Source organism: Strix uralensis, chromosome 13, assembly GCF_047716275.1.
Source record: "Strix uralensis isolate ZFMK-TIS-50842 chromosome 13, bStrUra1, whole genome shotgun sequence".
NCBI lineage: Eukaryota > Metazoa > Chordata > Aves > Strigiformes > Strigidae > Strix > Strix uralensis.
This window is the reverse complement of record NC_133984.1, coordinates 16,065,348-16,079,363: the sequence shown is the minus strand read 5'-3', so window position 1 is coordinate 16,079,363 and position 14,016 is coordinate 16,065,348. Positions and strand designations below refer to the sequence as shown.

The 14,016-nt window shown below is 38.3% G+C and overlaps 1 protein-coding gene and 1 long non-coding RNA gene across 2 annotated transcripts in view; one reads left to right on the top strand and one right to left on the bottom strand.

Moving 5' to 3' along the window:
- Positions 1–11,139, bottom strand: part of AMMECR1 (AMMECR nuclear protein 1) — a 109,394-nt gene extending 98,255 nt beyond the window's left edge. Inside the window, exon 1 of the mRNA XM_074882445.1 lies at positions 11,048–11,139. The gene's annotated coding sequence lies outside the window, so the exon portion shown is untranslated. The remainder of the gene's footprint in view (positions 1–11,047) is intronic.
- Positions 1–14,016, top strand: part of LOC141949177 (uncharacterized) — a 52,723-nt gene that overhangs the window by 14,752 nt on the left and 23,955 nt on the right. The window lies entirely within an intron of this gene.

Below are 14,016 nucleotides of genomic sequence, written 5' to 3'. Positions count from 1 at the left end.
CTCCCTTGTATTGTACCAGTGTTAGACCTTGGGCCTTTCTGCATGTTCTGCCTGTGCTGTACTCCTGTTCTTTGGGACGGAAGTGCAAGGATTTGTGATTTCAGCAGGCTACACATGAAAAGAAGGATCTCTTAGTTCTGATGTGATTGTGGGATACCTACCTAATGTATCATTAGCCCAGTATACACTGAGTGAAAGAGACCTTATCAGTCACAGATCTTTCCCTTAAATGTTGTGTTCCTATTCTTCTCTTTCATGTTCCTTGTTCTCTTGTCAGCCACTAGCTCATTTCAAATAAATACAACATTTAAAATTTTCATGTAAAGTTACAGAGCAAGAGATGAGAACTCCAGGTGCCCAGGCAGACTCTCTCTCTTTCTCAGGCTGATCTGGGCAACTCAAAGGCTACATCTTCAGATCTGGAGTTCTTCTCCCATTATTTGTATTGACCCTATGTGGCTGACTTGGAAGGATCCTTAAGGATTTCAGAAGGTCTTTTGCTCAGTCATCATTGTCACTATAACACTGTGGACCTTTGGAAGCTCAGAAAGCTGCTACAGTTTCTAAGAAAGGCTTAGCAGAAGGGAAGTAAAGTAGATAATGAAATCAAGTGCTACATGTCTCCATTCAGAACACCACTTGAGCATGTATGTGACTACAGATTTGTGTGTAGGATTCCTATCTCTCATGGTTTGGGTGTTGTGTTGGGGTTTTTGGTTTTTTTGGGGGGGTTTTTTTGTTTTTAATGTGTTTTAAAGAAAAGTTAATTGGGTTGGTCTAGTAGCTAAAATCTTCAGCAAGCGGGTGACACTCTGGACAGTGAAAAACTATTACCAAGAGGTAACCTCTGTAATCAAAACAGCTAAGAAGAGTTTGCAATCTGAAGAGACAAAAATGAGCAAAAAGAGAGAGGAAGGGAGCGCTGTCAGTGCAGTTTTACAGATGGAGAAGGGGCCAAGCCTTGATTCAGTAAAGTATGGAGGCAGAACCTGATTTTTAGCATTTCCAAATGTGTACATTTCAACATATTCTGTTTGATACTGGCAATGCTTTATGCCTACGCATTTCTAATTTTAACTGTTCTGATTTTTTTTTTACTATCAAAGAGAGGGGCTTTTATAGTTTCTCTTCACATTGATTTCTTAAATACAGCAGATCATCTCCATTTTCAGCACAACAGCAGATTTTCAGTTTTTGCATAGGTATGTGGAGTTTTTTTCCCAAATTTTACTTCAGCTGTTTAACTGCACACATCCAGCAGAGAGGGAAGCAGGGAGGGACAGATTTACATACATTGACTGGATGTACTGACTTTTCAATACAAAATAACAGGGTTATTGTATTGCATCAAAGTAAAAGTCTTAGCCTGGAAGGGATATTTCATTGACATTGAACTGAAAACACAGGCACAGTGTAATGGATCTTAAAACCGGCTGGACTATTTCTGGATGCCTGTGTTGTTCAGTATTCATATGAAAATCCCATTGCCCAGCATAAGCAGAGTAATGGGGGGAGACCTCTTCTCAGTAGTATAAGCTTTAAGACAAGTTCTAGCAGTCAAGCAGGAAATCAGAAAAATGGTAGATTCAAGCTGCTTGTCTTTGTCCAGTGCTATGGTTTGAATTCAACGATAGGGAGTATGAAGAGGTTTAGTCCTCACATATGCCTTGACACACTCTAGTGGCAGAAACTTGCAGTGCCATGTAGGCAATGTAGCCTCGTCAGTCTTTTCTTTTTGATGCGAAGCAATAGTTACAGTGGATGGAAATTTAGGTGATCATTATTAAAAATAACCTAGCCGTTCAGAAACTAGTGTTCAAGTCCTGTGCTTTTATAAAACTTGTATTTCTTTTTATGTTTTAATATATAAAATACTGATTCAGCGATTTCACTTCTTTGACATTTGTACAGAGTTTTGAGCGACATGCCCTGACCTGAGTCATTGCCATATGGCCCCAATATTTATGCAATATATCAAAGTCAATAAACAGCACCTATCCACAAGTCCTAGGCACTTATCCTTTAGTGGTAATGGATACAGATTTGGGGCAACCTCATCTTTTAACCAACCATCATTAAATAGTAATTCAATAACCACATTAAAAAAGTGTATTTATAGCTGAGCTCTAAAACCAGTGGTTTTGCTTATCGAACTAGTCATAAATGATTCACTGTTTTGTCTTCTGAGAAGACATAATGGACCCCTTGGCTGCCTCAGTTCTCTCTTAATTTTTCCCTTCATAGAGCTAGTCTGTGGCAAAATCTTTCAGATAATACAGTAGAGTGTCTAAATAAATGCTTTATCATCACAGCAATTATAAAGATAGCCCAAGTTATAGTGAAGTGTTTTCTCCAGGATCAAGAACTTTGCATTGCAATACTTTTGGTTTGACTGTGGGCTACTACTGATCCTCTAGCCTCATTCCTCTTGCAGTTTGGGTTGCAGTAGGGTGGAGCATTTTTTTGTGTTTTACTGCAGTTCACACACTAACATGACTAAAGTATTTTGCATAGTACAACTCAATTTCCCTTCCTCAGGAAATTTTGCTGTTTTGAAACTCTCATTTGGTTGCATCACAATGAAAACAAAATCCCGTTTCCCACAAAACAAAAAAGTAGAAACATTTCATTCTGATTTAATGTTTGAATATATTATTGCTGCTTACACAACCCAAGCAGATTACATCTATCTAAGGCTCTGCCTGTTCTTTCTTCCTTGTTACTCTCTATTTCAGGGACTTCTATTCTGTCCTCAGCTTTACATGACTGCAGGTTTCCTCTGCAGTAAACCTGTCATCTAGTCAGGATCATGGTGAGGGGCTCTATGTTCCCAAATTTCCCATGATCTTTCATTCTCTTTTTGCTAAGGATTTGTGCCTTTTTCCATCTGACATTCAGAGCCATTGCCATGAAATTGTATGTTAGACTTTATTTTGCTCAGCCATTAAGCAGCTTTCGAGTCTTGCTTTCTGGTTATCTGGATATAAAAGAGTCCCATAGATATTTTAGACTGGCTCTTGCTGCTCTGCCTCTGAGGCTTTTTAATTTTATTTTTTAAGAACTTTTCTCTTTATATGGGTAAGTTACTCCAATAACAGTAAATCTAAATGTTCTGTCTAAATGCAGATACTTACATGAAAACATGCCTTTCCCCCACCTCCCTGGAGATGCTTGCTTTGGATTTAAGAGTTAGTAGTTTTTAGGCTGGTGCAACTCAATATTGGAAAGAAGCTGACCCAAAATGAGAACTGGGGTGACCATGTAAATCTCTCATTGAAGTCAATGGGAATACTGCCAGTTTACACTGGGAGTAAATTAGACCTTGCATTTTTTGCATCCTTGTTTGAACTATCATCCAAAACCAGCATTGTCAGACTAGATATATCATAAATTTGTAGTTATGTCATAATAATTATGTCATTACTAGTGATTAGATCAGCTTTAGAGTTTTTTTTCCTTGTCCTGTTGCCAAGTTCCATGAGCATATAAGCTGTGAGTTAGACTGGAGCTCTGAATTCTTTTTTCTTGTGGAGTGGACAAGGTACTTCCAACACCAGGGACCTGTTAAGCATTCATATACATCTACATGCAGCCCTGTTTGGGTAATATATTAATTTTTCTCACTGTTCTCTAGTGATATAATTAGAAATGGAATAGCATTTACCATTCTCTGAGAGTTGTGCTATCCAAAGATCTGTGCTCCTGCTTAGCATAGCTGAGAGGGTCTAACTTTGGGAAACATCTCACTGCTCAGTTAGTTAAGGCAATACTGTTCAACTTATGTCTCATGTATCCCAGGATTATAAATATTCCTTTACATTACTGTCTGTTCATTTTTGATCTAGACCCTAATCCAAGCAAGGAGTAAATCAAGTCATAAGACAAAATAAGAAAATGATGGATGAGTGAGCATTCAAGAATACCACCTTGAAACATTCAATCACTTGTATCTAATGAGGCATCACTTTTTATTGTAATGTCCAGACTTTGTAAAGCTGCAGCATGGAGATTATCTCCTGGCATTCACTGATGCAATAATCAGTGTTGAACTATGCAACTTCTGATAATTAATGTGCTTGCTTTGTCCATCTTTGCATTTTAAACTAATGTCAGATGACTGTATAAATTATTTTTGCATTTACTTTAGGCTCCCATTATATATAAATGAACATTTGAGTGTTGCATGTCAATGTCTTAAAAGTCCCCTCAGGGGCTTCCTTGATGGGAGGGAGTCTTTCTCTCTTTAATAAAGACAGATAGGGTCAGACCTGGAGCAGAGAAGTTATAATCTAGAGAAGGCTAGAAAATCTGAATAGTTTCAATGGAAAACAGGAAAAAAAATTAACCATGTAACTAACTCAGTTACCTTTGGGCAAGTCATCTTAGCTGCACTGAGGATTTATGTCCTCTGGTGCAGTCAAATGAATATGAGCCACTTCAGATTCCAAAATAATATAGCTCTTTTCACTGCCAGTTTAGTAATGGAGATTGGTTGACAGATTCTTCCATCTGGTATGCCCAGACCATACTTTGCAGTGCAGATTTTACTAACCACATTATGTGTTATTTGTCTGCATGGTGAGAAATTAAGCTTACTTCTTTCTTCCCTTTCCTCTGGACAGTGAAGATCTTTTTTAAAAACATCACCAAATAAAGATATTTTGGGGTGTGAGACTATAAGCTTTGTTATGTGGCTATGGTTCCATTCTTTTACTTCAAAGTACTAATCCTAAAAAGCTTAATTTAGAAGTTTTAAATAGTTCTTTCTGTTTAAACAGTTTGGTTGCCTTCATGAAAAAGGCAGGTTTATGTTAAAATTCAGGAAATAAATTGTAAAAGTGCACAGGGGTTATAAAGGAAGCCAGTGTATTGCAATCTAAAACTTCTGTGAAGTGGCTCATTTATTTGCCCCATGACTCTGTAAAGTCACTAGATAGCCAAACGCATTATGCAGATAGAGAACTGGAGACGGGTTATGTGATGCTCAAGGCCATTCAGTGAGTCAAAGCTGAGCCAGGGTGAAGTTCCCCCTTTAGTGTGCCTATTAATAACACCAGCACAGACAAACTACATGAAAGAACTAAATTTGGGGGCTGTGTGATGTCAGCATGCTCTGCAAGGCTGAAATATCATTTGTTTCCATCTAGCTCTAAAATGGTGAAATTATTAGACATAAATATGACTAGATCAGTGTCTTATCTGAAGGCCTTATCATACTTAGTGGTAATAATGTCTTTTCTCTTTCCCAGCTGATGCCTTTTGTTTTTCCTTTGCAAACAGAAAAATGGTTCATTTCAACCCCTTTATACCTTCAGATTTTGAGGACTGACAGCTGAATACTATGTCTGGCATCAAGAAAGACATAGTCACAGCATAAATTATTTAGGGATAAATGTGAGACAGTGTTAACGAAAGCCAAATTTTGCTTGCATTTGTTATCCCTTTTAAAAGTAGTATTTACATTTAGTAGACAATTGCTGCATTAGTATATTATATTCTTTGAGTTAGTATACTTGATCTAGCTTTAGATAAAGTTAGTGGCTTTAGTCACTAACAGGACATGGCAGAGGAAATGATATTGCATAATGAGGAGAAGTTGGAGTTAGGATCTGCTGTATGTCATTAGTATCTGTCAGTGATTTGGCCTAGTGTCTTGGGCTTGGATTTTCAAGAATGAAAACCATTTTAGATGCCTTTGCTAATGGTTGTTCTTCTTATGATTGCTGACCTGATCATCATGCTTAGTAAAACCAAAGACAATCAAGAATCAGCAAGATTAGAGAAATATCCACTAGACCTCACTAAAGGAAGGTTGACAGATTAAATGGAGAAGGTTAAGGAATCTATTGCAGCTGTGTTTAACTGGAGCCAAGGTCTAGAAAGCTAAAAGATGGTATCAGGGATTATATCTATCTATCTTGCAGACTACAAGGCATTATCACTAAAATTCATGAAACGTTAATGACAATGGTTTCTTTTCCCAACTAGTTTTAAGGAAAATTATTAAGTGATTCAACTAAGTCAGTCTTTATATAGGTAACATTTTAAAGTATCCAGTTTACTTGTTTTAACAATTTTACTTATTTTTTGGCAAATTAGATATCTTAAATGCCAGAAATCTCGTCTTTTCATCCAGTGGATTTATTTCTTTTCAGTGCAGTTAAGGTAAAATTACCCAGTGACTGCAGCTGAACTGTTTCTTGTAGCTGATGTTTTATGTAGCCTCAGACATGTCATCTTTAAATGGATCTCTTTGATATATTGTACTCCCTGTTGCTGCTGTGAGACCTCACTGTCTTACAATCTCAAGATAATTTAAATGCTTGAATATTAAGGAATTTGCAGTGACTGATTCCAGTTTTAGGGGTGGAATTTCACTCATAAATTTTGCAAGGGTATCTTTCAAAAGTTAATTTGAAAAAAACAGCCATCCATTTCTAAAGGTTAATTGCAACAGAAATGCTGATTTCTGTTGAAGGCTACTTAGAGCCTTCTCTTTATTGATGCTACAGCCTGTGAAAAGACCTCTGAAGTATACAAGTCAAACATACTGTAATCTATATGGCAGTTGTACAATCTACACAGAAACTGAGATATGATACTCTGACATGGTTTTGACAAAAATTTTAGCTTAAGGTCTGTTGCTTTGGTGTCAAACAGACAAATCAGTCCAGATCTATACTATAGTCTCTGTCTCTTGTCCACGTGGCATTTAATTTCATTTTCTTTTGGGGAAAAAGGTGGTAAGGGTCTTCTCTCAATCTTCCCCTCTTCCACAGTGAGAGCAGCCTGTTGGACTACCAGGTCACTTGGTTTTTGAGCAAAAGAGGAAAAATCTTAACATGAAAATAATTTTTTGGTACTTGTTTACACTTAAAATACATTCAATATACCTTAATCTGTGCAGCCTCATAAGAGATTTCCTAGATTCTTCAGAATATCAGCAAGAACCAAGTTTGCTCCATTCATTCTTCTCTAACTCAAAGCGCTAGTTTCATTGGTGTGTCTTAAAGAGGCTGATGTTATCACATCAATGTTATCTTAGTCTTTGTACAGAGATACAAGCGATGTCAAAAGGAGCAACATCTGCTGAAGTCAGTTATAGCACCTATCCATTCATCCATGCATTACCTCCAGGAACTGATTCTTATCTCACTTATATTAGCATGTATCACAGTGACCTAGAAAACAGTCCTGGAGCAATTATAGTGTTGCAGCAACTTGCAGAAATATACAGTGCTTTTGGTAATTGATCATGCTCCATCTTAAAAAAAAAGATTGGATTCTTGCTTCCATCTCACTGCTTTAGTGTATTCTTCTAATTCTAGTTGCTGTGCTTGATTTATATCTGTTTGTTCTTGGCCAACATTGTCATACATATTAAATAATTAATTTCCCTGATAGTATCTTTACTAACAGCACTCATATTCCTGGCTCATTGTTATGATGCATATTGATCTTGCTGTATTGTGAGTGACAAGAACTATATGATACTCCAAATAGGGACCCACCCATACTTATAGGATGCCATCAGTGCTATACTCTCTCTAGTGTCTTTATCTTTAGTGACATACTGTAAAATGGATTTGTCTTTTTCTCAGCCATATCACACTGGGAAGTATTGGGTGGAAGCAGCTGCACTTTGCTCGTCCACCTGTCCCTTCCCACACTCATCTCAGGATGTGCTGTTACATCTCCATTCCTGTGTCACTCCCACCCTGCTGTTCAGGCCCTGTAGCCCCTCTCTCATCCTTCCCAGGTAGCCCTTGCTACCTCCCTGTGCTTCTCTAACTGTTGGCAGAGGCAGAGGCTGAGGTTGAGGTGAGAGCCAGATGCAGGCCAAGGCCTACTCCTGCTGTGGGATGATGTGGGAAGAAATGGAGATGGGAGGATCGGAGAGAATGGGCTGCAGAGCATCTTCATGCTTTTGCTGCCACCTGGCAGAAGGCTGGGAACTGCTGGTGCTGCCAGGGTCAGCAGCTACTGAGAAGACAGAGCTGAGCAACTCAGACTAGCCAAGCTAGTGCCTACCTCCTCACACACAAGTCTGCGGCTTGCCACTCCAGGCTGCTCCCTCATTTGCTTATTCCTGCTTCCAATGAGCCTTAAATTTCTACATTTCCTCTCATTTCTGTTACTCTGTGCTATTCCTTCTCTGAATTGATGCTGCCTCCCAACATATCGCCAGCAAAATTTGTCATTTTTTTCTTGCAGAGCCCTACTTTATGAGACTATTAAAATTCAGACCCAGTCCTTGAAGAATTCTTATATTGTTCACTTTTTGTGGTGACTCCTCTTTCAACCCAGCCCCTCAACTGGATTTAATAGAATTAGTCTGGTGCAAAGTGACAGCCAGGAAAAATAAAACCATTCCTTCAATTTTAATGAAGGGCTCAGCCATCTGATCAGGTTGTTGCAGTGTAGTAACCTACTGCATGTCAATGGAGCCATTGAGACTATAGGTGCTTTTAGCCTAGCCATTTAGAGTAGTGCAGGACCAATTAAACCTTTTTTTAACTGAATTTTAAGATAAAATTGAAAAGACTAAACAAACAAACAAAAAAAGTCAGGTAAAGAGAATATAACTGCCTAATTACCATGGCTGTGCTCATGCACAATGACTTATTTATTGTAACTTTAGTGTGTGTCTGAGGATGTCATTAAAATTGGAGGGACCCACTTCTGTGATTGTTCAAGTGAAGGAATAATTGTGGGTTTGACTCATATTCTGACTCTGAAACAAGTTCTACTGTAAGTCAGCATGGGTTCCACTTTAGCCATTGCCCTTATTGATATCCATTAGCCTTTTATATATTTGTCCCTAGGCAAGGACCATCAAGTATGAGTTATGGAGTGCCTGGCTTCAGGCTTCATAGCTCCTGCTGAATTATAAATTAGTACATTTATAGAGTCAGTTAATCTTTAGTATCTTGTGTGTGGTTGATTTAATGTATATGCACCCAAAAAAAAAAAAAAGAGTGTATTAACATAGCATGACTGTATCCTCAGTTGGGAATGTCTGGAGAGCTAATCCCCATGGTCTATATTCCTCCTCTAACAAAGATGGGGTTTTCAACTTCCAGGGAGCTCCTGTATGGCACAATTTAGTATGACGTTTTCTAAAACGAGCCCAAGCAAGCACCCCTTGATAAACTCTGTAAGGGTGTAACACTGTATTTAGTTTTATCTCACTGAAATCCCAAACCACTCAGTTTTGCATAGACCTCTCCTGTTAGTAGAGCTTCCTTCAATCAACTTGTTTGTGCTGAGAGTAACTTTTCTGAGAGAGAGAAATATGGGAGATAGATTTATATGCATGCCTTGTAACTTGTCTAATGACATATCAGTTCCTCTGTTAATAGTAAACAATCAAATGCTTTGCTGACTTTTAGCAAAACACATCCAGCTATAATAATTCTTTTCTTCCTGGGGTCTCTGGGAAATGTGTCAAGTCTCAAGATTTCCAGCAAACTGAGTGCTAACATTTGGGATTCCATAAAATGGAACTAAGGACTAAATGATTGATTCATATTTCTCATTAAGCTAATTTAGTATCTTTGACTTCAGTGAAACAGAGGCAGAGATTCACCAGTGGGAGGAGAGAGCCAGGCTCAGAGATCAGTCTTATGTTCAGAAGCAACATAGACAGTATCATAGAAATTGTGTCAAAATAGATGAGAGACTTTCTGAGCCTGATCCTAAATTTATTGCTACCAGTTGAAGTTTTCACTTTTGCTTCTAGTGCTCTGAGTTATAAGTCATTATATCCCGCATAGCTTTTTTTTTTTTAAAAAAAATTCTTTGCTTATAAATATCAGAACTTTTTCCATTCTGAAAATGAAGCCTTAAAGACCTTCAGTACCCTCATGCACATACATAATTTCTCCCATCCCTCCAATCAGTTTTATAAATCACTCAAGAAATATTTGCAAGCTAGAAAATGAACAAAAATTTCTCCCATATTGAAAAGGTGAAGGGTGAAGTTTGAATAAGTTCCTAAAATACTGTTTCAAAGGCTGTGCTGACTTCTGTTTCTGCTGCAGACTATAACGTCTAAGCAGTTTGATAGGAAATATTATGGGGCTACAATCATACAGTATGCTCTTTTCTGTTCTGGCAGCAGGCACAGGTAGCTTCTGATTGCTTATTCTATCTGAAGGCCTTCCTACCTCTAGTGCAAAGTCAGGCTTTCTAAAACCTCTCCTAATAGGACAACAAACACTGAGTTGCAGTCAAATATTTGGATGATGTACATTAAGTCCTCAGGGGAATTCTCCATTTGCAATCATCATATTAGTGAACATGAAAGGATAAAGCATAACACAATTCCAGTTTTTCTAAAAAGCCTGAAGTACAGGAAAGGACCAAAAGAATCCCTTTTCCAATTTCTGTCACCAGAGATTCCCAGAATTTGGTTTGTACATTCATTAGACATGAACTGTGTTCATTTTCCTGCAGTAGTATGTGTAAGTAACATGTCCCTAAGGATGTTAAACTATTTTTACAAGTATTTCAATAAAATAGTATGTCCTATAAAATTGGAATCTCACCATTCTTGCAGAGGTTACTTGGTGCATTTCTGTGAGCATATATAAAAAGAACTGCATGATAAAACCTATTCATTTTTAGTACAGCTCTGTCTGCTGCATTGGTTTTATGCTGTATATGTCTTTGTAGTGTTAGCGCACTGCTATGTGTCAGCTTAAAGGTATTATAGCAGAGCCGGTACACCAGACAAGAAAGCTATGTATATAACTGTAAATCAGCAGTAGCAGGTCTTTTTTATGTTTTCATCTATTGTACATAAAACCATTCCCTGATTTGAATAATTTGCTGAGCTAAATAATAAGACTAACAATATACCTAAAATAGGGAAGATCAGGCAATAGAAATATCCACAGTTTCAATCAGGATTACAAATTACAGATCTCCGAAAGATGATAAAATGTAAGGAAAAAAACCCAACCCCTGGAACTGATCAAAATTAGTGTCAGTCATTGATTTCTAGAACACACAAAGAGACGGTGAGTATAAATGTGTTACTTACAAGTGCTGAGGATTTTAGGGAATGAAAATGGAGACCAGGAGCTGGAGACTGCCTGCCATGCCAGCAGTGTTGATTTGGAAGCGATGGACACAAATAAACGTTCAGCAAAGCTTAAAAAGCTGCAATGCAAGGCTAGCCAAAAGTGTCCATGTCCTTACCGTGCTGTGGCTGGCAGGCAATCCGTGTCTGGGAGCCTTCAGTCCCTCTAATCAGGCTCCGGGGATTTTGTTTGCAAGAGAGATTGTCCTTTAAATGATCAGTGCAGGAAAACAGAGAAATAAAGAGAAATGAGCAAATTGTACAAGGCAAATAGCTGCAGGTCTTTAGCATGCTCCCTGCGTTTTCCTGAGCTGCATCTGCAGTAGAGAAAATATCCCAAAAATAGCTCAGGCTGCCAATGACTTGCTGAAACCTGAGAAAGAATTGCTGAATTTAAAGATCTGGGTTGCTGTGGGTGTATGATTAAAGTGAGAAATTGCTGGCAGTAAGAACCTAGGATGAAACCACATGCTTAAGGAGTAACTTGTGAGTTCACTGGTATCAGAACATGAGCTGACCTCTGATTTCCCCCTCCTCCACCCAATGCCAGTTAACCCTTAAGAGTTCAGCATGGAAGAAAGTTCTGCAATAGAAGATGGACGAGGGAATATGACCAAAATAAAGTTCTTTTCAACTGTAATATCTGTGATGTGGGGACAATATTTTATATCAGTGCCCTATTTCCTAAATTTCAAAGCAGTCAGGCAAGCTGATGTTTTGCAGAGGTCTTGGTAACTGCACAGTTCTAACTTTTGGAAAGCTCAGTCTTGTGTAGGGTATATGCTAAATACCCTCTCTAAGCTGTCTGTGGTCTCACAGAGTGAAAGGGATTTCAGGGAAGGAAGGAAGGAAGGAAGGAAGGAAGGAAGGAAGGAAGGAAGGAAGGAAGGAAGGAAGGAAGGAAGGAAGGAAGGAAGGAAGGAAGGAAGGAAGGAAGGAAGGAAGGAAGGAAGGAAGGAAGGAAGGAAGGAAGGAAGGAAGGAAGGAAGGAAGGAAGGAAGGAAGGAAGGAAGGAAGGAAGGAAGGAAGGAAGGAAGGAAGGAAAACATAACACTTTAGGAAATTTTCTGCAAACACTGACTTATAGACAAAATATCAAGAATTGCCAGAGTATTTGGCACAGCCTTGGAGAAGGCACTGTTATCTCTATACTGTGCCCAGAACAAATTGCAGTAGTTTAAGGACTACTCCAGGTTGTTCTGGTCTATAAGCGTCCCCTATGGATTCCTTGTGCTTACACAGATCACTAGAGCAAGGCACTGTTATCTCTATACTGTGCCCAGAACAAATTGCAGTAGTTTAAGGACTACTCCAGGTTGTTCTGGTCTATAAGCGTCCCCTATGGATTCCTTGTGCTTACACAGATCACTAGAGCGTAGCACACTTTAGTCCCCGTCCTCAGCTTGCTCCCCGGCACTTTTTTATGTTACTTCCCTGATTTAGAAAAGAACAAGAAGCAGTTGGCACAAAGCTGGGTACATTGGCTTGACATCAGTTAAGTCTCCCAAGTAGTGCCAAAAGTAATCCTCAGTAACCTATTTAGGACAGTATTAAAGCTGCCAGAGCATGGACTAGGAGCTAGTCCCCAGTTTTCTTTGTACTGACACTGAAAAGGGAAAAAGCTTCAGTACTGTAACTGGGTTAGATTCAAGGCACATGGGACTGGATTATGAGAAGCTGTTGCTTTGGAAAAAATTGTGCATCTGAGAGAAGAGCAGAATATCACCCTTACTTCAGAATATGCTTTTGTTTTAACATCAGTTTTTAAAGATGTTCCAAACAATAATGGCATCATAGGGAGAACAAAATATTTAATGTGCTTCAACCATAGTGGTGTGTGATTGCTTAATAATTCTGATAGTACTACCCACTTTACATGATGAAACTATACTCCTTTAAGAGTATCTGAGCATTTTATCTTGAAGATGCTGTGTGTTTGGGAATGTGTTTAATATATACTAGTTGCTGTAGTTTTACACTCACAGTGACTTCTGTGGGGCTAAGGAGTTAAGCCTTTGTCCTATGAAAATAAATAGGTTTAAGCAGCCATGAATAAGGGCAGCTGAGAATACCTAGCTATGACCTTTCGTTTTCTAGGTGCTTTGGTATCAGGTCTTTTGGTCTATCTACAGTTCTAACTGTTCTGATCATAAGTGTTGTTCTAGGAGCTAGAAGAGTGGACAATCCCTGAAATAGGCTGGTCATTTTATTTTTATTTATATGCCAGCAGGCACTTTCTGAAGTACTTCTGCTGACCAAAAGGAAATGTAGAGTGTTAGAAATCATGGTCTAAATAATTATGACTCATGGTGCAGCATTCACTCTCAAACAAAAGGCAGTGAGCACTTACATATCTAGTGTTGGTATATATTATCTCATAAATTTTGTGCTGAGCACAAGAAGTCTGATTACTGATCTCCTAAAAACTCTTAATGCAAACCTCTGTTCCTGTCTTCGAAGCAGCAAGTGATAATATAAAAGACTTTGTAGGCACCTTTTTTCTAAGTTAATAAAATCTAAAGCCAGTAGTAATGAAGGCTAGAGGGTAATTCATCATGTATGGTACACTGATAGTGATATATCAGCGTAAGACATTACAGGCTAGTGTCTGTGTGTTAGCAGATGAACTATGCATTAAAAAATGAGATTTTTTTTTTCCTCACAAATGAGGTCATTAATTCAAACACTCTTTTTGTCTCTCCTTGTTATGAAGAGGTTGCTAATGCAACACAATAAAGCAGTGCTTCATCTCAAACAATTGGAAACTTAGTATTCTGAACCATTCTCTCTTTGTTCCATTCTCTCTTTGTTGAATTTCATTAGTACTGAGAGTCTTGATCATAAATTATATATATGAGATAATGCATATTTTTGTATTTTTAAATTTAAATATAACATAGGGCAAAAGTGGAAAGAAAAGAGCATGACAG